The following is a 23,167-nucleotide window of genomic DNA, read 5'->3' as shown; positions in this document are numbered from 1 at the left end:
GTGGAACAGCAGGAGCAGACGCTCACTCACTGTAACACCCCTTGTGAAAACAGCCACTAGCCTCTTTTTTTCCCATTTCCTCCTTTGACAAAGCAGCTTTGGGATGTCCCTTCTCCAGGGGCAAGCTGCCACTGAATGAAAGGAATGAGTGCTGTCCCCTGGGCAGGTTCTGAACTGAGTCGCCAAGAGGGTCTTAAACATCCTCAGACAATGACCAGCAATGCTCTTGATCCATCAGTGCCCTCCATCCATGCTGCACCATTCCTGTCGATGCCGGTGGGAAGTGGGACTGCACTTTGAGGGCATTATATGGTCTCAGTTGTTCCAAGAATAAGCAAGCGTCCAGGATGCAAAACATTAGAACAGAAGTGGGATCATCATTAGCATTTGGTTTTCACAGACTCAGCGTATATCCCAAGATGATCCTAGTAGTGCAGTCTCCAATGTGAGAAAATGCAGCTCCTCTTACACATTCAGCAACCACTTATGGACAGGCTTGGGCATTAGAACCTGTTTTTGTTGACAGAAGGAATATATGGTGGGATGCCGTGGTTGTTAAGCGCTAGTTATATTAAAAACCTCCAGTGAGACAGCTAGCAGGATAGCAGTGAGCATCAATATAAGAATCTACATAAATAGGATGGGTAGATAGATAGTCAATAGATAGATACGAGACAGGGTAGAACACTGATTAGGGCATTTTCAGATCTATGAAATAGTGTCTCATTTGCAATGTGTTTGAATTTCAACAATCAAGAGTTTACTATCAATCTTGTTTATTACAATAGTGCCTAGGAACCAATCAATAGCACGGTCCCATTGTCCTAGGTGCTGTACAAACACATACTAATAGACAGTTTCTGCCCCAAAGACCTTACAATCTATGCCAGCTGACTTCTCTGCTTCCACCCAGTCCAACTTCTCTGCTTGCACCCTGTCCAAAGTAGCCTTCTCTCAATTAACCGGATTATGATCTCACTTATGCATCAGTGACATAATGAGAATGTAACTGAGAGAAGAGTCTGGTTCAGAGACTTAATAATAATGCGGCAGTGTTCCGGTATATGTACTGTCAGATCTGAGAGCCCGTAATGGTGGGAGCTGTAGAAGAGCCTAAAAGAGAAGGATGGATGGATTTATGTTTGAAGTCAAAGATGTTTCACAGACGTTGAGTATTTGTCCTTTGATCTCAGCACAACTACAGGGCATGAAAAAGGGAATAAATGCTCAAGAAAGGGAATATCGGGCTTTTCCTCCTTTCACACCAGGTTTACTCCATGAGATAGATCTGCAAAAATTAGCAGCCTTTCAAAAACTTCAGTGGACCAAGAGTGAAAATGAATAATCCCTATGGCCATGCTGAGAGGAGACATTGACTTCAATGGAGTTATCCCAATTTATCCCAGCAGTCGGGATTTCAGTGGCGTTACCTGTAATTCAAGTGGGGAGAGCAGAGAACTGGACTCCTACCTACAAAACTGGAGAGGGGATAAAAACTCTGGGGCCAGGACTCAGCTGGTGTACCTCAGCCTAGTTGTATTGAAGTCAATGGAGCCATGTTGATTCACACCAGCTGAGGAGCCAACTCTTGCTTTCTACAACTGAAATTACAGCCAGGAAAACGCAACATCCACCTTCCTAGCAAACACACACCTCCTCTGTAGCCCTGCTTTTGCCTTCTGATGTCAGTGGCATTAATCTGCCAAAATGGCCAGCAAGATGGCAGTCCAGAGCTTTGTTAAGCACCAGACCCGTCACCCTCAGTGGTAATGCCAAGAGAAACCCTGGCACTTCCATCCCCTCTGTTGCTGGCTGCTCTGAGGAAGGCTGGTCCTTTTCCGCTGACAAAGAGATGAGCCGTTTCATTAATAAGCCTCGGCTTCTCCTAACACGTCTGATTACAATCTCACTACTTGGATCCGTGCTCATGTTACATGGTTGTCTCGAGTCTATTTTCCTTTCTCTTTAAATCCCCACTTATCTATTCTGCCATGTAAATCACAAAGTCTCTTTCTTTATTCTGTATTTTGAAAATAAACACAGGTGGGTGAGTCATGGAAATCACAGGGGATAATTGTTGCAACCGGGGGCTCATCTATAGAGAGGAAACCTCTTGTACACAAGCCTTTAAATCCTCTTGCTGGGCCTGAGCCAACGTAATCGATGGAAAAGCTCCCCCTGACTTCAGTGAACTTTGGATCAGGCCGCAGGAGTGTGCATTTTTCAATCTGCCTTCCCAAATGTGCACGTTACTTCCTGGTCATTATGGGCCAGATTGTTACTCAGGCTTTACCGGGGCTAAGGCTCCCTAAAGGGCTATGCAAAGCACTCAAGAAAGGATCGCTTGACCTTATATTATGGAATGCGACTCTAAATTACAGCCAAGCACAGAGCGGGCAGATTCCCCTCCCATCATCCGTGCCACACCCCTGTGGCAATTAAGGCAATTGCTTGCATGGAGACGTAATTATATTAGGAAAGTATTTAGTCATTTTTAACTGTTCTGCTGGGGTGGCTTGGCTCCCTGATAGCAGCTATGCTGGCTTCTCCTTTTTGCAGCTGCTTTTAATAGAGAGAGGAGCAGCGCGGTCTAATAGCTAGGATCCTGGGCTGGGAGTCAAGAGATCCGGGTTCTGTTCACAGCTATAATGTGTAACCTTGGGCATATCATTCCACCTCTCTGATGTGCCTCCCACCCTTTGTCTGTCTTGTCTAGACTGTAAGATCCTTAAGGCAGAGGCTGTCTCTCACTAACCATATGTACAGCACCAAGCAGAATGGGGCCAGCAGATACTACTGAGATAACAGTAATAATGCATTGACAGGCATCCAGGTTTTTCTTTTAAATGAAGAGTCTTGACAACCATAAGCAGCAAAGAGGGTGGAGACAGCACCCTGTGATCGGCTTAGCCCTTCCTTGCGCTCTGCTGCAGTCTGAGAGCCAGGGAAGGATTCACGAGGAACGATTTGCCTAGCTCGGCGCTCGGTCATCGTATGAGACAATAGGAATTTTAGTATGTTCTGGATCATCCCGGTCGCGTAGTTCTCATTTGAACGTTATCGTTCTAAGGGAAAACGCCAATGGACTAGAACAATGACAGAGACACCGAAACATGATTCATCCTGAAAAGCTGGGAGCTTCAGGTCTGAAGCTGGGTTCAGATTCTCTGCTTGACCCCCCCATCCTACACCCCAGTGGTCAGAACTGGGGCTCAGCTACGTTAAGCACTGCTCAGACACATAGTTTAAGACAGAGTTCTTGGGTAATATTTTTCACAGATGCCTAAGTGATTTGGAAGCGTGCATCTCATTTCAAATAACTTTGGCACATAGGATCCTAAATCCCATTGGCTTGCAATGAGACTTATGCTCCTAAACCACTTTAGAAAATGAGAATTATTCTCCTAAGTCACTTGGGCCCTTTTGAAAATTATACTCCTTATCTGGAAGCACTTATACTGTAAATAGATGAGCTAGACAAAGGACATATTATTATCCCCATTTTACAGATGGGGAACTGAGACACTGGGAAATGAAGGTCACATTTCCAAAAGGGCCTAAGTCCTATTTTCAAAAGCACCTAAGCGAGTTGCCCCCGGTCGTTGGGGCAGAGCTGCGAATAGAACCCGGAACTCTTAAGTCCCGGGCAAGACGATCCTTCCGCTGTGCTTTCGATTTAAGCTCGCCTCTGTTTAAGTAAAACAGCAGATACACATTTCTGTGAAATCCCATCTGTAGCGTTCCTGAAAGAGATGGAGCCAAGGACATCCATCCGCAGCCTTCCCTTCCCTTTACTGTAACGGGGAAAGCCTAATAGCTGTGTCTTTAAGAGGTGAGGAGGGAAGGTCTACAGTTAGTTTGCCAGGGTCACATGTTTCGCAGCTGCAGCCTGGCAGTGATTTATAAGGCCCTGAAGTTCATCAGAGGGAAAAGTACTTTCCAGACGTCCTTTCCCCCCCGCTCCCCTTTCCTCCTCAGCACAGAGCTCCCCATGGCCAAAGCCGTTCTGAAAACCAAAGGAACCGTTCATCATCCCAATGTGTTATTTCCCCTGCTACTGCCCCCGCCACCGGGCACCCCCTTCGTCTGCACACTAAGAAAACATCCTCTCACTTACTCAAGTCACTGACCCACCAAACAGCAACCCATTAATAAGGGGCAGCTCAGCTCTGGCTACTTCTTGAACTGGAGTTGTCCAGTAAGCCTTCCCCCGCCCACTCACACCCAGTCCCCATGGCCAAAATAAACCACATAAACAAAACAGATCTCCCCTCCCCCATGCCGCCACCGCTCCTCCCCCTTTACACCGTCCTGCAGGGAGGTTCAAAAGTTCAAGATTTTCACATTTCCCTAACGTTATTTCAGGAAATTGCTGGAGAAAGGAAAGAATATGCGGCCTAAAAAATGTAATTCAGAGGTGGAACTTTGTTCAGGGAGCCTGCACTTGGCAAACTGGAGTGGCTAACTCAGAAAGCATGTCAGCCGTGCAGCACTGCCTCCCGAAATTTACAAGGCCTGATTCTGATCGCCTCATGCCATTTTTATACCAGTATATCACCCCTGGCATCAGTGATACGGGTGTAACTGTGATCAGAATCAGGCCTGAGGTTCCCTTGCTAACATTCTGAGACAAAAGTAGCAAAAATGAATTTATTGTAATGAGGGTTTTGCTTGTGTCTGTCTGGGAATGGGTCTAAATGTTGCCAAATCTCCCCCACTCAAAGTATCACTATCTCTGTAATTTTATCCAGTAACAGATAGATAGATAGATAGGTGTGTATGGGGATGGATAGATAGATAGATATGTATGGGGATAGATAGATAGATGGGTGTGTATGGGGATAGACAGATAGGTATGTATGGGGATAGATAGATAGATGGGTGTGTATGGGGATAGATAGATAGATAGATAGATAGATAGATAGATAGATAGATAGATAGATAGATAGATGGGTATGTATGGGGATAGATAGATAGATAGATAGATAGATAGATATGTATGGGGATAGATAGATAGATGGGTGTGTATGGGGATAGATAGATAGATATATAGATAGATAGATAGATAGATAGATCCAAACCAAAACTGATCTCCCCTGAATGTTGGAATGTTTTGATCCGACTCCAAATTTTATGCCTGGCTCCTATCTCTGTGAAGGTTCACATTGGTTGAGTCAGGATCCAAACTCTGTGGTTGACTCCATTTCTATACTGGGCAAAACCAAAATGTTGGATTTCAGTGCTCCAATATTTGGAGGAGTTGGGATCTGGAACAAGTTAAGTAGAAACTTGGGTCCCAATGTGCAAAATTTGGCTATTTCAGAACATTCCCAGGGCTTCTTCCAAACATTTCCTTCTGTTTTGATCTGTATATTTTTCTCCCTTCCCCGGGGAGTTTAAGTGTGACTTTCAAAGTTGCTGAGTCACACCTGGCTTTGCATCCAAATTACAGACTTTGTATTGTATTGCTAAAGACTCATGGGAAAAGATCATAAAGTGACCCACACTTTTCACTAACCCAACCTTGGGTTTGTAATGAAATATGAAAGCGGGCAATTTTCATGTGGTTTGGGGGTTTTTCTTGCAACCATTCTGTGTAGCAGCACTAAAGACAGAGGCTGAAGATGAACTACACCAGGGGTTGGCAACCTTTCAGAAGTGGTGTGCCACGTCTTCATTTATTCACTCTAATTTAAGTATTTGCATGCCAGTAATACATCTTAACGTTTTTAGAAGGTCTCTCTCTATAAGTCTATATTATATAACTAAACTATTGTTGTATGTAAAGTAAATAAGGTTTTTAAAATGTTTAAGAAGCTTCATTTAAAATTAAATTAAAATGCAGAGACCCCCGGACTGGTGGCCAGGACCCGGGCAGTGTGAGTGCCACTGAAAATCAGCTCGCGTGCCGCCTTTGGCACGCATGCCATAGCTTACCTACCCCTGAACTACACTATGGTGTGTCTCTGGGAGTAAGGAATTAATACGCTAGAACAGTATTAAATTGAAAAATTGGTAGCTTTTATCTGAAGCCATCTAGCTAGCCTGGAGATCTGCATGGAACTAACACACTGGAAGTGTCCTGCTTGGAATGCACTGGGTCTTGCGTAAACCTTGGAATGGATGCCTTCACTGCTGTCATTCCAGAGTCACTTCGGATAAAAAGAAAGGATATTTCCATGGTGTTTACACTTGCAGCAAAATGGAAAACCACAGAGAAGACAATCCCTGCAAGCAAAGCTCTTTTGCACAGTGCTTTTGGCTCCTTTTGGCCCAATGTAGTTGTAACTACAGACGCTATGGGGAGACCATTGACCACGGAACCTCTGTGATCAGGAAGTCCCTAGTAAGACTTGTAGTTTGTTTGCTCCATGTCCCCATTCTCCTGTATGGGCTGCACGTAGTCTCACATAATGCACCTCAGCCATGGGACTCCCATGATGCACCATCTCCCCTCACCAAGAGGGGAATCCATGGTGCATCATGGGAGATGTCGTCTGACAAGGGAACCCAGGCTATAAAGGAGAATGGGAGTATGAAGTGCCCAAACTACCACTCTTATGAGGCACCACCATGGCATTTCCAAATTGTTATATTTCAGTTTTCAGTCAAAATATTTCAGATTTCAATTTCTGGCCAAAAAATCTAAATTTCCCATGGGGGTCGGGGGGACTCCATTCAGCTTTAGTGCCCAGCTTCCAAGGCTGAGACCTCTGCCCTGAGACCACACCAGAAAGGACAGGGAGGGGGCCAACAGAGAAAATGGATGAGCCCTGGAGCCTCAAAGAGAGGGAACATGAACCAAAGAGTAAAATGCTAGTGGTGGGGGGTTTCTGAAGTGCTCAGGGTTGGGTTAATTCTGCTCCCATGTGAGTCAGTTTCACCAATGATGTCAGTAGGAGAATAGTTAGGTCAGTGCAGCGTGATTTTGAAACCCTGACCTAGAATTCTTCCCTTCTGCGTTGTATTCTAATTACACAACTATCAGGGACCAGATCCTCACCAGCACCAGCCTGGCCTCCTTGCAGAACGCAAGCTTTCGACTTTAAAGAGCAATCCCCATTGATAATAATCACCCCGAATGGGGTCTTGGAAGCCCTCAAGCCAGAGTATTGTTTTATTCCTTCCAAGCATAAAGTGTGTACAAAAAAAAGGGGGGGTGGGGGTGGGGGTGGGGGGCGAATATTTGGCCAATTCTTTGTATGTACATTGCAGTTTTCCTGCTTCAGTTCCCCAGAAGCTGTTTTACTCGAGAAAGCTGCGCTTAATAAAACCAACCCATAAGGCTTCTTTCATAGCATTCGCCAGCGGAGCGTCACCCTTGGCTATTCAGGGCTGGCTGGTGCACAGCCATTGCCCATCATGCCAAATGACAGGTTTGGTGCTGCAACTGTACAGCCCGCTCTGGAAAGCATCAGAAAGGAATCGCACCCCACGCCCTGACTGACAAGGGTGCCCAGAGGAGGTCAGTGTGGGGGACGACGGGATTGGAAACTTGCTGCCAATCCCTCATCCAAGCTTGGAATTAGAGATGGACCTGCAAGTCTGTGGAGTTTGGGGAGCTGGGTCCATTTTAGAGAACGGTCTGGCTTTACACTTCCATAGAGTTAAAAGGGGTGGTTTGGACCTAAAGTTTCTGGTCACATTTCTGCCTGTACTACAGGTTCATATGCTGACCAGAATGAGAGGAGGTCTTATATTTACGGTGACCAGACAGCAAGTGTGAAAAATTGGGACAGAGGGTGGTGGGTAATAGGAGCCTATATAGGAAAAAGACCCAAAAATCGGGACTGTCCCTATAAAATCGGGACATCTGGTCACCCTATTTATATTCCAAATGGAAACAATAGACCTGAAACATGGGTTTCTGTTCATGCAAATACATGCATGCACTTGCAAATTTTGCAAGCATGATTAAGGTTGAAAATTACCAACATACGCCTCACAGTAATTGATTTCCTTGAAGGAATATGATTCTCACTGATTAGTTCTTTCCATGTATCAATGACCCTGCTGGCTTGTGTTAACCCCTTGCTCTTATGCATGAAAAACACTCCGTGTTTGGCTTTTCAAGGGTTATTTGCATAAGAGAAAGCATCTCACAACAAAAGAGCTTTCTGGAAGGAACCCTGGAGTCTGGTGTTCTTGTGCTCTCATAACCCACTGGCACTACCCAGGTAACAGCAAGTGGAAAGGAACAAAGAGATAAATAGCTGCATTTTCACACCCACACTTCAGTCTCTGGCACTATGTCCATAATAGGGACAAAGCTGTGAAGGTGCAATCCAAGGGACATGCTGTTGACAGCAGAGACTGAGGCACTGGGCGATTTGAGGCTGCTCAAGTCATCAGGCATGTCATCAGAACGAAATCTCATCCGAAACAGAAGAGGGGAAGACAAAGAAGAGTGACATCGCAGTGAACGGTGATACTTTGGTATTTGGGACTCAGTTAATTAGGGAAATTCATAGGCAGTTTATAGTAATTATAGAAATGTGCTAATAAGCGGGATAACTGGGAATTTGGAATATAAACACAACGTGAATGTCTCTTTTTAGCCCAGCTTCCGCCCATCAGCAGATTTGTACACCCCTACATACAGCTCTGCTAATGCATCCGCAAGGTCTCTCTTTTTTCCACTCCTGGAGCCGCATTACAGCTCTGCCGAAGCTCAATCCCGGTTGCAGCACCCTGCTGCTATTCAGTACCCTACGCGCCACCCAGCTCAGTCTGTCTCGCTCTCTGGGTATTTCTAAAGCCGCCACTGCCATAGTATCTAAGCACTACCAGAAAATCTGGGACCCATTTCTCACAGATTTATGGTTACATTGCAAACAAGTTGAAATTTAGTGGACTTTAATGCAAGACCAGGAGAAAACTGGTGGTTTCGGATGAATGTTTGCCTTGAGTTTTTGGGGTTGTTCAAAACCATAACTTCAGAGATTCAAACCCACACAAAGGGAAAACAAAGAAAAGATCTGCACAAACTCCAAGTGCATGATGCAAACTTTGGGAGCACATCCCTACTGGTGAGGAACAGGGAAAGTGTCTGATTTTTTTCTCCCTCTTTATGTCTATGCTGAGACCACAAAGTGCAACTTAATAAACAAAAGAAGCAACTCTTCGATACACTACATTCATTTCGTAGGCTGCCCAGCCAAAACTAAGGTTTTGCGGTCTGCATTACATAAAGATGCTTATAAGCTGATTGGAGGAAAGTGACAATTTTCCCTTTGCAAAAACGTTATTTGGAGCTTTTCTCCAGCCGGTAATTGTGTGAAAACAATTAGCATCACTAGAAACGCAGGAGTGGGAGGACCAGTAACAGGGCTTGGGGTCACTCTTTGGAGCACGGTCCAGGCCAGGGAGTCACTGGAAGTCATTCACAGCTGAGCAATAATAATAAGGATGTCCATTTGTGCTGTGGAATTTTTTTCAATACACCTGGATTCGTTAGTGATCAAGAGTAAAAGTTTTCAAAACCACCAAGTGACTAAGGAGTCAAAGTCCCATTTTCAAAAGTGCCTGCGTTACTTTTGAAAATGGCACTCAAGGTTCTAAGTCACTTAGGAGCTTTTGAAATGGTTACCCCTATCACAGATATTAAATAAGCCCCTTAACGCTATCGCGCCTCCAGCTACAATCAATGTTCTCTATTATTTCCATTGTTGGCTCCTTAGGAGCCTATGTGCATAGGCGCTGACTTTTATTTTTCCCCGGAGCTGCTCCACCCCGCAGGCCCTGCCCCCACTCCGCCCCTTCCTCCAAGGCCCCGCCCTCTCTCTGCCTCTGCTCTGCCCTCTCTCCAAGGCCCTGCCCTCACTCCGCCTCTTCCCGCCCCCACTCTGCCCCCTCCCTGGGGCCCCCGCCCTCCCGCTCACTGCTCTCTGCCATCCCTCAAGCCCCCCGTACCCCCCCCCAAGCTGCCAAACAGCTCTGGCTGCTGCGTGCTGAGCACCCACTATTTTTTTGCCCTGTGTGCTCCAGCCCTGAAGCACCCACAGATTCGGCGCCTAGGCCTATGTGAAATGAGTTTATGGTCTCAGTCCTGCTGCCAGTGGGCAGGTGACTGCGTTACAAAACCACCTGCTCCCACTGGTGACGTGACTGGCAGTCTCCGTGATGAACCAAGAGGTAAATGGGGCAGTGGAACGCTGTACATCCATCCCTACCACTCCTACAAAGGCACTTGTGGGTCCGGGTCCAAGGCACATTGTCGGGATGTAGTGTGAGGGAGGGGATGCTAGCACACACAGAGCTATCCCCTGAGTTCACTCTTCTCCAGCAATAAAACAGCAAAATAAGAGTTAAAGGTCGAAGTAGCAATCTAGAAGTGAAGGGGACCTTTTCCATATGTAGCCCTGTCCCAGGAGCACGGGAAGTCAATGCCACGTAGCGTTGCACATCTGGGACCTATCCCTTCCGTATATCACTGAACACGCACCGCCTGGGCTGATGTGCTTCTCCATTCGGATCTGCCATTCCCAGGAAACACTAGTTTCGCTATTGATTTGTGCTCATTACTCAGTTTTATAACCTGGCCAGCACTTTTACTGACGACTGTGACTAATTTCACTTCAACACGCGGAAGAGGTCAGAGCATTTAACTGCTTGAGAACGCAGACCTTGCTGTTGGGTTGACTATGCTGAACTTCCCTTCCAATCCAGAGGGCTTTAGATCCCCAGAACACATCTTCGCCCAACAGCAGGAGAGGGTATTGAGGAAGGGTTGATCCTCTGTAGTTTACCATAACGCACCCTTGAATCATTCAGATCCCACTCAAAGCAACTCAGTCATGGGCGTCTTAGTTTTGTACTACATGGGTCCTTTTTCTCAACACTAAGCCACTCTAATAGAAAAGAAGAACCCATTAGCAGTTGTGATCCATCCTTCCCACAGAGATAGGGCAGGAGGAAATTGACTCCTGGCTGCACAGAGAGATGAGAAATGTATGGATGTTTTGCCCAACAATTTAAGCCAAACCAAACCAAACTATTTCCCCATCCTGTTTCTGGGATCAGTTACCTTCTGCACTTAGATTGCAAGTTCTTTGAGGCAGGGACCATCTTTTGGTTCTGTATTTGTAAAGCTGCTAGCACAATGGGGTCCTAGTCCATCACCGGGGCCACAATACAAATAATAAGTGATGATAAGCAACAGGAGTCAGCCTGTTGAGAAACTAATTTATTTAAGACTCTAACTATAATATCTATCTACTTTCCCTGGGTAGAGCTCAAAGCACTCTATAAGAGAGGTCAGTAGCATTATCCCCATTTTACAGATGGGGAAACTGAGGCACGGAGCAGGCGGTGACTTGCCCCAGGTCATCTAGCTGGCCAGTGGCCAAGCCGGGAATAAAAGCCAAGTTTCTTAAGATCCAGTGCAGTGCTCTACCAGTAGACAACACTGTGCCCCCTAAGGCCCATTGAGTTTAGATCAGGTTCCTTTCCATTGAGCTCAACAGGCTTTTGATCAGATTCTAAATAAACAAGACAGTTTTTATATAAAGTGACATTTTCATAAGTGTTCAGCACATACTGTTTACTCATTTATATAGACATCTGGGATTAATAAAGGGCTACAGTGTATGTAATGCTACACATTTACATCGCAGGGCAATATGTTAATCTACTATTGATTCTCTTATGTTCAGCCTTATAGCCACTCCCAAATGTCCTCAGGTCAACTAGCAGGTGTGTCCATTACCTCTGTCTCCAGGAATGGATAATGGATAAGCCGGACAAGTCTTAATGAACTTGTAGCTGACTCATGCCTCCTGATCTCTGGCCCAGACGAAATACAATCCTGGCAGATTGCGCCTTCTTCAATATCTGGCAAACCAGAACCTGGGGACCTACGATGCCCCTGTGAGACAAGGGCTGATAACAGCATCCATCTCTCAGCAAGTGTCAGGCTCACAGATCTCTTATGGTGTAGTGCTTCCCCAAGAGTGCGAACAATACCCATTGGAGTGCTAAACAGGACTCAATGAGGCATGGTGAAGAGGCTCAAGTGGTAAGAAGCAGATTGTTTCCCACACAGCCTTGCCCAGCACTTGAGCCGTTCATCGCGGGGAAAGCAGCCTCCTCCACCAAAGGTCCACTCAAGCTAGCCCGCTCAAGAACCCCCTTCAGAATTCAAGCAGCAAGTGCCCAAATGAGCCCAGCAACTTGAGCATCGGCATGAACACTAGAAGCTAAAACTAGTGCCATGAAGTCTATTCGCACAGAACCAGTCCAACTTAACCTTGCGTTTGATGCATTCAGAAAATCTCCGCTCATGCTCATAGAAATACCACGAACGGGGGCAGCGGCTGTTCACACAGCTGGGAAACCAACGTCACTCCTGTTCGCCAGCAAGCGCCGGGACCTCCCTTATTACCTGAGACATCCTTGCGGAGTCCTGAGATTGGATCAAGTTCCCTTGAGAGGTTCAGGTTTGTCAGGCTAGAAACTTACAAGGGAGTCCCCCGGAGGTAACTGACATCCAGCCCCTGCAAATCCAACCCCTGATGTCAACTGAATCCTCTGCCACCAGATTAACTGGTTTGAGACTGTCCATGGCCACCGCACCTGAGAGCTCCCTGGTCTCGCAACAAGCTAAACAGGGTTGCTAGATATAACTGCTGCTGCATTTTCCCCCAGAGGTGGCTGCATTTCAGTGGCAGGCAGAGTGATTACAGTACACCTCTACCCCGATATAACGCTGTCTTCGGGAGCCAAAGAATCTTACCGCGTTATAGGTGAAACCGCATTATAGTGAACTTGCTTTGATCTGTCGGAGCACACAGCCCCGCCCCCCCGGAGCGCTGCTTTACCGCCTTATATCCGAATTCGTGTTATATCAGGTCGTGTTATATCGGGATAGAGGTGTACTATATTTGCTTTGTGAAGCGTACTGAGATCCTTTGGGAATGGCAGGCACTGTATACGTGGAAAAATCCATGGACCTGATTTGGATCTACTTCTCTCCGTGGTGTGAGTCCATGGCCTGCAGTGGAGGTCCTGATTAGCAGTGAGGTGAGCCTCAGCAGAACCATACCCCTTGACACAAAGATCATGCTGGCGGACTGAAATTTGTCTCTTGGTAAGACAGCAACCTGGGGGTCTCTTTGGGGTTTGGCCCCTCTACTAAGACAAACCTCAGATCCAACATGGGCAAAACTCTGAAAAACGAATGTTCAATAAAACCCTTATGTGACTGCAGGCCCACTGTCCTTCAGTGACCCCATCGGGATCTGACCCCCTAACCATGGCAGCTTGAACATGTCAACCCCAAAAATAACAAACGCCAGACCAAACTGGAAGCCTGGATACCTGCAACCATTCCCCCTTGCTCTTATGCCAGCTTTAAGCCTAATATGACATTAAAGGGGCCAGTTTTGGGCCAGAAGATATATTTCCCATCTGTCAAGCCTTCCAGCAATGGGCGAAACGATCCAATGGTCTGAGATAACACCCCCCAACACACACCCAAACAATGGGCGCTTGGAAGGGAAACAGCAATGACCATTTAACGGCAGCTGCCCTGTGCAAAGTGATGAAAACCCAGGAGTACCTAGAAGCCAGTAGTGAGGAGATGCACTCCACACCTCTCCATGTGCCCAGAGGCATTCCCAGCAAAGGGCGTGTTGAGATCCATCCACCGGGGAAGGCACGTTGAGTGAAATGCTGTACACTGTATTTTCAAAAGGGCTGGATAAACTTATTATTGTTTATAGCTTCTGTCGTTGTGCACATTGAGATACGGGAAATTCAAATCTCATGCTTCAGGGTTCGGGCTGATCAGTGCGAGAGTCAGAGAGGAATTTCTTTCCTCATATAAAGCAATGCATGATTGGGCAGATGAATTAGAGAGAGGGGCGGGCACCTAATTTTGAAGCCACAGTGAGAGGCAGAATACCAGACTTGAGCTAACAATGATCTAATCAGGTACGGTGACTCCTGGGAGGTCAGATTCTCCTTTCACTTCCACTAAATCAGCAACACTATTCCCACTTAGCAAACCATGTGTTGTGTAACTTGAACGAACTCCAAGCAACCTATCCCTGCTTCATCCTCATTCCTTTTGCTTTGCTGATCTCACATGTGATCCTCTCTCCGATACCGTCTACTCCTACTCTCGTGCCTGATCCTTAATTACTTGTACTGTAGCTGTCTAAATTACGGCTGTAGGCTCCTCAAGGCAGGGCCCTTGTCTTCCTGTTTGTAAAGCACCATGTACACCTCTGGCACTATTTAAATAATAAGCAAGAGTAATAAAACTTGAAACCTTGGCTTGGAAAATAATTGTACAGAGAGGGAAGGGGGAGAAAATCAACCTAAGACTGCTGAGTGCGCTGGAACAGAATGGCTGTAAGTGAGATGTGTGACATTTGATGTCTTCTGTTCTCTTCCCACTAACAAGTGAAATTTATGTGCAAATCTGTGGGGAGAGAAGCTACTCCCACTGCGAAGCCACGCAGAATGGCCAAAGCCACATGTCTCTTCGCTTGCACGTAATGGGAAAGGCTCTCGATAGAGGAGGCTGCTCCGGTATTACCCCATAGCACCTCTCCTCCTTAAAGATCACCATTTTACTGCAAAAGAGGTTTTACTCATGATGGAATCAACCTCAGCAATGGGTTTGGGTTTAAATACAAAGCAAACAAAACAAATGAAAAGACTGTATAACAAATATCTGTATCTACAGTAGGCCCTTGCTAACCCACACTTTGCCAAACCACACACTTTATAATCTGAGCAAACAATTATTGGTCTTTTCCCACTGATGGGCAAATATTTAACAGCAGATTCTGTGTTACGAAGGGCGGCGTTTTCAAAAGCACTCTGGCGTCAATTTTACCGCTGATTTCAATGGGACCAGAATCAGGTCAATGCTGAGCACTTTTGAACATCAGACCCTGAGGTTTCACTGCTTTTACGAAATATATGATGCATGACCAGTCTACACTCACGTATGAATTTAAATACTTAACACCGCAAAGGAGCCAAGTACATTTGACATTATCCTTGCTCTTTTATTATGATCATTCTCTTGGGGTCGAATCAGCTGAGCCTTAAGATTCGTAGGTTTTTAAGGCCAGAAGGGACCATTAGATCATCCAGCTATAACCTAAGCTAAGCTATAACATAGATCAGAAAATTTCACCCAGTTTCTTCTGTTATATGCCTGATAACTTGTGTTTAACTAAAGCGTGCAAGGACCCGCATTGAAATCAATGGGACTACTTGGGACTTGGTTCTCGCTTGCTAATTTGCAACATTTACAATTTAGTCAATGTTTTTTTACCCAAGAAAGCTTATGTCCAAACAAATCTGTTAGTCTTTAAGGTGCCACCGGACTCCTTGTTGTTTTTGTGGATACAGACTAACACGGCTACCCCCTGATCAATTGCAGTGAGTTTCCCAGGCAGTGTGAATTAGCAGGGTTCTGGTTGGTGAGTGTATATATCCGAGTATTTTGCTACCAGGCAGCAGGAGTCCAGCATATGCACAGATCTTATGCATTCTCTGTGTGTGGGGACACGTGCGCATGTACACAGTTTGCCAGAGGCAGAATAAAAGGCGTGGTGTCTGCTTTAATGTGGATCCACCTGTGCAGACTTGATTCCAGCAATCCAGAGGCTGGGCCATCAAAAACAGAATGCTCGGAGCCGGGAAGATGGGAGTTTCACTGCTGCAAACACATGGCAGACAAATGGAAGATATAAATTTAGGGGCAGGTTTAAGGGAGCCTGTGGGGACTTTTTACAGTTCTCTTTAAGGCAGCTCATCTATTGTGGCCAACAGCTTTAATAGCCGCATGGAACAGCAAGGGGTGGGACAGCTCAGTGGTTTGAGCAGTGGCCTGCTAAACCCAGAGTTGTGAGTTCAATCTTTGAGGGGGCCACTTAGGGATCTGGGGCAAAAATCTGTCTGGGGATTGGCCCTGCTTTGAGCAGGGGGTTGGACTAGATGACCTCCTGAGGTCCCTTCCAACCCTGATATTCTATGATCTCTCATCAGCACGGCGAGAGCTCTCTTCCTCCTCCATGTGAATTGGCATTGTCACTCTGTGGCTGAGAAGCAGTGGTTGAGAATGGAAAAACAGAAGCAACGGAAGACATGGTGGAGAACAGAAGACAAGGGGTGGCAACTGGCAGCAGCCACTACCTGGGACTACACACAAAGTACAAAGGCTCCCAGATGGGAAGGGCTAAACTACTGGGACTGAGGAATGCTATAGGAATGGGGCTTTTGCTGGGTGGCAGCATGGCCTCGTGGATAGAGGAGACTGAATCAGCACAGCTTGGTTCTGTCCCCTGACTCAACTCTGAGCTATTGAGCAAATCACGTAACCTCTCCGTCTGCCTCAGTTTCCTTATCGTGAAACAGATCTAATAATACTCACCTGTTTTACCATGCCTCCCAGCGCCACTGGGAGGCTTAATTAGTTCATGTTTCAAAGGTACCCTGATGCTACACACGTGCCAGGAGGAGCTGCCCTACGCTAGAACAAAGCGAGGCAACAATTTCTGTAGCAAATTTGGGACAGAAAAAACCAGCCCCTGGTGTAGGGTGCCTCCGTTTTTGGCCACTGGGCCTAATTTCCCATGTGCTGAGCACCTGCAACTCCAGCTCAAATGGGAGCAGCACCTCTGGAAGTCAGGCCCAAGGGGTCTGACGTTGGTGAACCAGGAACCAAAGCACCCAGAATCAATGGCCGCTTTGGAAAATTTGGCTGCACAGCTCCAACTAGCATCCCGGAACTCAGCTTCCTTTTCCTTCCCCCACCTCCTCCTGTCGCTCACACTCTGCCCTGGTTTCGATTACAGCGGCGAAATCTGCCATTTGCCACAAGCGCTGACTGAATCTGCTTCAAATTACCAAAACAATGCTGGGCCCCAAGCGGACATGTCGAGTGTCTCAAATTTATTGTAATTTTAAGCCATTCCTAAAACTCCACAGACATTGCTGGAATATTTCCGCCTCCTTTAAGACAATGTGACGACTTTGCTACCCAGGCAGAAAAGAGTAAAAGACAGGGAAGGGTGAGGGGTTGGGAGCAAGATGACAGAAGCCAGCTGGTTTGCGGGGGGACGGGTATTTTCTTTGCTGGCTGTGTAAACTATAAGGAGAAAGCAGCAGGATACCCAGAGGTGAGCTGCAGGGGACGGTAACTCTCCTGAAGGTAGGAGGCGATGGACGAGGGCAGAGAGGAGCTGGCGGGCCAGGAAGGCTCTGCTGCCTGATGTTTCAAGCAGAAAAAGGACAAGGAGGGACCGAGGATGGAGAAGACATTGGAGGGAAGGAAATGCAAACAGTTAGGGTCATAGAAATTCAGGGCTGGAAGGGACCTCAAGAGGCCCTCTAGTCCATCCCCCCATGCTGAAGCAGGATAGTTGATGCATTAGTTTCTCTGGAGTCTAAACACCACGGAAGAGGAAGTTCTCACTATATACCCAGCCTGCCCAGAATCAAAGCATCTCACAAGATATAATCCATTTTTGCAGGCCCAAGATCCCCAGATCATTCAGATGAGGTTTGGACAAGCATTCATCTCCCACGGATCCTCTCTCCCTGTCATCTCCTTCGGGCAGTCCTGAATCTCAGTAACCCTGTGAGTGGGCATTCCCTGAGATCTCTAGACGCAATCACACACACTAACCCAACGGAGCTGAGCGCTGTAACTAAACAGCCAAGCAACTCCTTAGCTTGCTGAATCCTTCACCTGGAGTCAGCATAACGTCACACAAATTACACCTGTGAAACTCTACAAGAAATAATTGATCGTATAAATGCAGTAATTGGAACTTGCAAAGCATAGATAATTACCCTTTATTAGTTCCTGCAGATAATCCATTATGCACTGATTGGGTATGGGTAAGGATCTAATAGTCTTAGTTTGATTAATGACAGCTTATAGATATTAAATTCAAACTGGGGCAGATAACATTACTGTTTGCTTTCTTCAAATCCCACCCAGTGAGCCGCTCTTTGAAAAGCTTTTCCTGCCCTCTGATCTGTCCTGGGTAGAGAGGCGGGTCTGAATTCTGATGCAATTCGGAGCCATTCTCCCCAAAGGCAGTTGGGACGGTGGGGTGGCCTGTCTGGGGAGTTGAGACAGGGCAATACAGAAGAGAGACAAGGAGAATTGTGTTCTGAACATCTGGGTGTCCGCTGCTGTGTGGTGGAAACTCACTGCGCCTGGGAGAGGCTGTTCCTTCTCCTCTTGTTCTGCTTTTGCTCAGCACTTCTTCTCTCACACCACGCCAAAACCACAGAAGTTAACCAAAGGGAAGAAACCGCCTGGGGGGCCTGATCCGAAGATCCCTGACATCAGTGAGAAGACTTGCATTGAATTCAGTGGGATTTGGACCAGGCCCTCAGTCTTCTGTAGCAACAACCCATGTGTGTGTCATTAATTGTAGCAGCTGCTAGGTTGCCAGATCGGCAGCAGACTTATCTACCTAGCTGGGTGCCTATCTGCTGCCTGCACATTACCAAACCCTGGACTTCAAAGGGGACCCTTGCAGTTCTTACTTCTCTGCCAGGGCAGCTAGGCAAGGTGCACAGGACTTGGTGCACCCTAGTTGGGTTTGCATTGTGTTTGCACCCCATATGAAATCACTATATGATGCATGGTTGCCATCCACAAAACCGGTCCCAAGTTTGGTTCGCAGAAAGTCTTGGGGCAAGTTTGGGGCAAAGTGTCAAGTTAATAACAGAACCTGAGACTCAAAGAGTTGGGTTCCCTTCTGAAACTGGGTCCGGCTGCAGCTCCAAGGCCATGTGAGGGGAAAGCTGATCTCCGTACGGGTTTGGTATCACTAGCACGGTATTGCTGGAGCGTGTCTAGTACCTTTCACCTCGCATTCTCCTCACACTGCTGCCAAAATGGAGAAAGAGAGAGACACCTGCCTAAATTAACAGGGCTGGAACAAGCTGTAGATCAACTGCAGGAGTTCTTAGACAGAGAGGAACTTTGGTTCTGCTTAAAGAGACAGCAGACACAAATTTCTGCCCGGAGTAAACACTGATGTTTATTTTTCCAGACCGCGCCGAGGAAACATCTATACACACTCGTGCTCCATGCCCTTCATGTCCTCACCCTCGCGTCCCACCCCGACACAAAGTGGCGGGACCTCCTGCCACCTCTGGAGGGTGAGGAGCCCCGGTGGGCCAGCCTTTATTCTACCCTGATCCCGAGGCCCACCGGGGACATCAGTTGGCGGCCTTCACGGAGCCGTGAGCACGGGTGTGTACTTGGGGCAGTTTACCCCATCCCAGACACCTGCCCCTTCTGTGGCGTGAGGGAGACCCTGGCGCATGTTTACCTAGAGTGCGCCAGGCTGCAGCCCCCATTCCGGCTCCTCACGAATATTTTGTTAAGATTTTGGTTGCACTTTTCCCCTCACCTTTTTATTTATGCACTCCCTATCCATCGCCCCACAAAGTCACGGGACCTCCTGGTCAACCTCCTCCTGGCCCTGGCGAAAGTGGCCATCTATAAAACCAGGGTGAGGAGGTTGGCTGATGGAGTCTCCTGTGACTGTGGGGCTTATTTTCGATCCTCCGTCCGTTCACGTATCCGGGCAGAGTTCCTCTGGGCGGCGTCCACTGACTCCCTTGACGCCTTCGAGGAGCAGTGGGCGCTGTCCAGGGTTCTCTGCTCGGTGTCCCCATCTGGTTCACTTCGTTTGACCCTTTGACCGCACTCCTGTCCCTGTTCTTTTATTAGTTGTCCCCTGTAATTTTTTGGTCTCCAGGTCCTGTGGACCCCCCCTTAGGCTGGAGGGGGATCCTTTAGCAGTGGGCGGGCTTTGCCCGCCCACTTCCTGGATCCCAATAGGATAAACACTGATGAAATTGGGGATGTTTATTATTATCGTAATTACAGATGCAACCAAGCCCAAAAGTCAGATCCCTATCTGAGCTTCCCTGAAGATTAAGCAAGGAAAGTGTCTTGGATCAGGAGTGTCATGAAGTCTGCTATCAAATAATCATTTGTACTTCTCCAGCACCTTTCATCTCAGGGTTAAAACTGCCAACTTTTTGAAATGACACAAGACATTTTCATCCAGGCAAAAAAAAAAAAAACCCACAGTGGTGGAGAATCTTACTATGGTCTCACACTTAGAGTCCCTCTACCTGGGCCAAATCCCATTTTACAGATCTACGTGGAAGGGGCAGGGACCCTCTATGTGTGGGCTTCTCATGGCCTTCATGGCAATGTCGTCCGTCTGTCCATCCTATCTATCAATCACACTTCTCCATAGTATCTCAGGACCTTTCTCCATGTCCTCAAAGGGTATGTCTCCACAGCCATTAAACATCTGCGGCTGGTCCGGGTCAGCTGACTCGAGCTCGTCGGGCTTGGGCTGCAGGGCTATAAAACTGTGGTGTAGACATTTGGGTTTAGGCCGGAGCCTAAGCTCTGGGACACGCCCCCCAAGCGTCTCCCCCATACAGGGTCATGAGAGAGGCATACACATCACTTGCCTTCCTACACCTCTGTAATGAAGCCACCAAAATATTAACACATCCTAAAGCTTTTCTTTTCCCTTCTTTTTTTTCATCCTCCTCCTTTTCTTCTTAGATTCTTTTTATTTTTCCTTGAAAAAATTGCTTATATTTTGGGGCTATTTAGTATTTTTGACCATTTCCGTTTTAATTAAATGCACATTTACCCTCATTTTGATCCTTTGGCAGGGATTTTTAAAAAAGCCAATATTTTGATCCGTTGATTTTTGTTATACTTGTTTTTGTAAACAAATGAGCCTCTTTTCCCTCAGATTGCGAATTCCTGCCGACGAGCTGTCTGTACTTGGGTGTGATTTTATCTGTTAGGTTTTGAAAAACAATTAAAGTTTTGAAACTTTGGAAAGAAATATTTTCACACTTGTCATCATGGAGAAGATTCATAACAGGTCGTAAGGCCAGAAGGACCCATCTGATATCCAGGATAACTCAGACCGTAGAATGTCACTCCGTGATTCCTGCATCCAGACTAATAATTTGTGTCTCAGCTAGAAGTTCTCTCTTAAATGGCCTCTTGCTCTTATCCTCTATAGGACTCAAGGTGTTTGCCAAAGGAGGGAAGTATTATTACAGATGGGGAAACTGAGGCACTGAGCGATGACATGACTTATCCAAGGTCCTCCCAGCAGGCCAGTGGCAGAGCTGGGAATAAAATTCATGGATCCAAGTCCAAGCCACACTGCTGCACACACTCCTGTAGCAATCGGGCCCAGTGGAAAGGGCAACCATTTAAACGTCCGGGCTTACAAAGTGGGTTGGGACATCTTGGGAACCAACTCTGTGAGGAGACCGCTAGTAGTCCGAGTCCTATCTGGATACAGGAAACGTATGGGAATGAAAAAGAATGAGGAAAAAAAGGCTAATTTGATCATCCAAAGAAAAAGCGTTGGCTTGCATTGCATTGTGGGAGACAGCAAGGCCCGTCCTTACTTGAATCTCCTCACCCTTAATTAGCAGTGATCTCACACTAGGTGACACGCTCCCCACGGAAGGCGCTCCATTTGCGTGAGGCTCCGGGCACGTTTGCGGCCACTCAAAGAAATAATAGATGGCGGCAATCATTTCTCCCGCGACGAGGAATCCTGCCTTTGCTGCTAACCCAGCCACAGGGAGGGTGAAGTGTTAAGAGACATCAGCAAGAAAAATCGGCCTGACTAGCTGACGGGAAACAGACTTCCTCTCCTGGAGGAACACGAGCGGAGAGAGAAGCCCCCGCGCCCTCGCCTGGGTGAGTTCAGGGGTCACCTCTCTGGGGGAACGAGGTCTTCTCTGTAGGTTAGGCTCCTGCGTCAGCGTGTCACAGTTACCAGCAGAATGCCCTTTGCAGTGTCCCTCAGGGGCTGACACTGTGATGGTTCAGGAAAACAGCCAGCTTCTTAAAGGGACAATCACTCGGGTTTCACGAGACCCCAGAAGAGGCTCTGGTTTAAATCTTCCGTTGGTTCCAAATGCCGCATCTCAGCCCTCGCACTGTTTGCTCAGCCTCGGCTTTGCTCAAAGAGCCTCGCAAAGGAGGTGATTTTAACGAAACAAAAATCCCCAACCTGGCTCTTCCTCCCCACCCCCTGGCAGTTCAGACATTCTCCTTGCTTCTCTCCTGGCAGTGCCCACGCTGAAGCCATAGGCGCTGGGTGGCAGTTGCACTGGAAAACGCCATCAATCAAGGGTTTATATAGGCTGGCTGGAGAACTGCTGCCGTGGATTGAGAAGTTGGCACATGCAGAAAAAGGTGCAAGAAAGCCTGATTGGGCAATTATGGAACAGTAATGGTAATTTCTGCCTTAACTAGCCTCTGCCATGAGGGTTTATAGCTTCTAAACCACTGGTTTGTTTGGTTTTAGACCCTAAGTCACTATGTGGATCTGCTCATCACCTATAAAAATGCCCAATCCTTTTTTAAAACTCTGAAAGCTCTCGGCCTCAGTGATACCTTGTGGCCATGAGTTCCACAGGTTAATTGCATGTTATTTAAACAAGTATGATATAAAATAAATATCAATTATGAGTGCAACTCTCCCTTCCCCAGCACTGTATGACTGAGGAAAGCATAATTCAAAAGTAGTTTTGATTCTGAAGTGCAAAGGAAGCTGGCTAATGATTGCACCAGGTATCTAGTCCGTTTCCATATGTTCTTGTACTGTGCTCATCACCATCATACCTGAGTGCCTTCCAGCCGGGCATTAAGCGATGGCACTAACGTCTGTCACATGTGGTTTGTTCTTTCTCTCTTCCTCACCCCAAAGGGAGAACTAAGTGTGTGCAACGGAGTGCTATGTTTTGGTAGGGTTTGGAGTTTGGATTTGTTTTTTTAAATGTCCACGCCGCTCTCTGTTTGTTAGCAAGGGCCAGTCGGAGACGCGAGCTTGGCATTGGGAGTGGAAGGAGGGGAGAGTTGCAATGCTCCTTAGTCCCTGCAAGGCTGGGCCCGGTCCCCGGGGATAGCTCTGTTTCCTGCACAGATGAGCTTTACCCGTGCCGGGGAGCAGAGTTGTCAAACACGGTCCTGCTCCCGGCGCTGTCAGGGATGTTTTCATGTGACGAGGGACACGGAAACACTTCCAATGCCCAGAATGAATATTAGGATTCAGAGCAGACAAAAACATACTTGTACAAAGCGGCTGCTCCGCCTGCCCGGTTGGGTCTG

At 47.1% G+C, this 23,167-nt stretch overlaps 1 protein-coding gene across 2 annotated transcripts in view; it reads right to left on the bottom strand.

The window, feature by feature from the left end:
• The window catches only part of RXRA (retinoid X receptor alpha), a 218,727-nt gene that overhangs the window by 99,306 nt on the left and 96,254 nt on the right, over window positions 1-23,167 (bottom strand). The window lies entirely within an intron of this gene.

This window comes from Terrapene carolina, unplaced genomic scaffold (genome assembly GCF_002925995.2).
Source record: "Terrapene carolina triunguis isolate 2854851 unplaced genomic scaffold, T_m_triunguis-2.0 Scaffold238, whole genome shotgun sequence".
Lineage (NCBI taxonomy): Eukaryota > Metazoa > Chordata > Testudines > Emydidae > Terrapene > Terrapene triunguis.
Note: the sequence above shows the minus strand (reverse complement) of the source record. Positions and strands in the feature narration are given on the sequence as shown.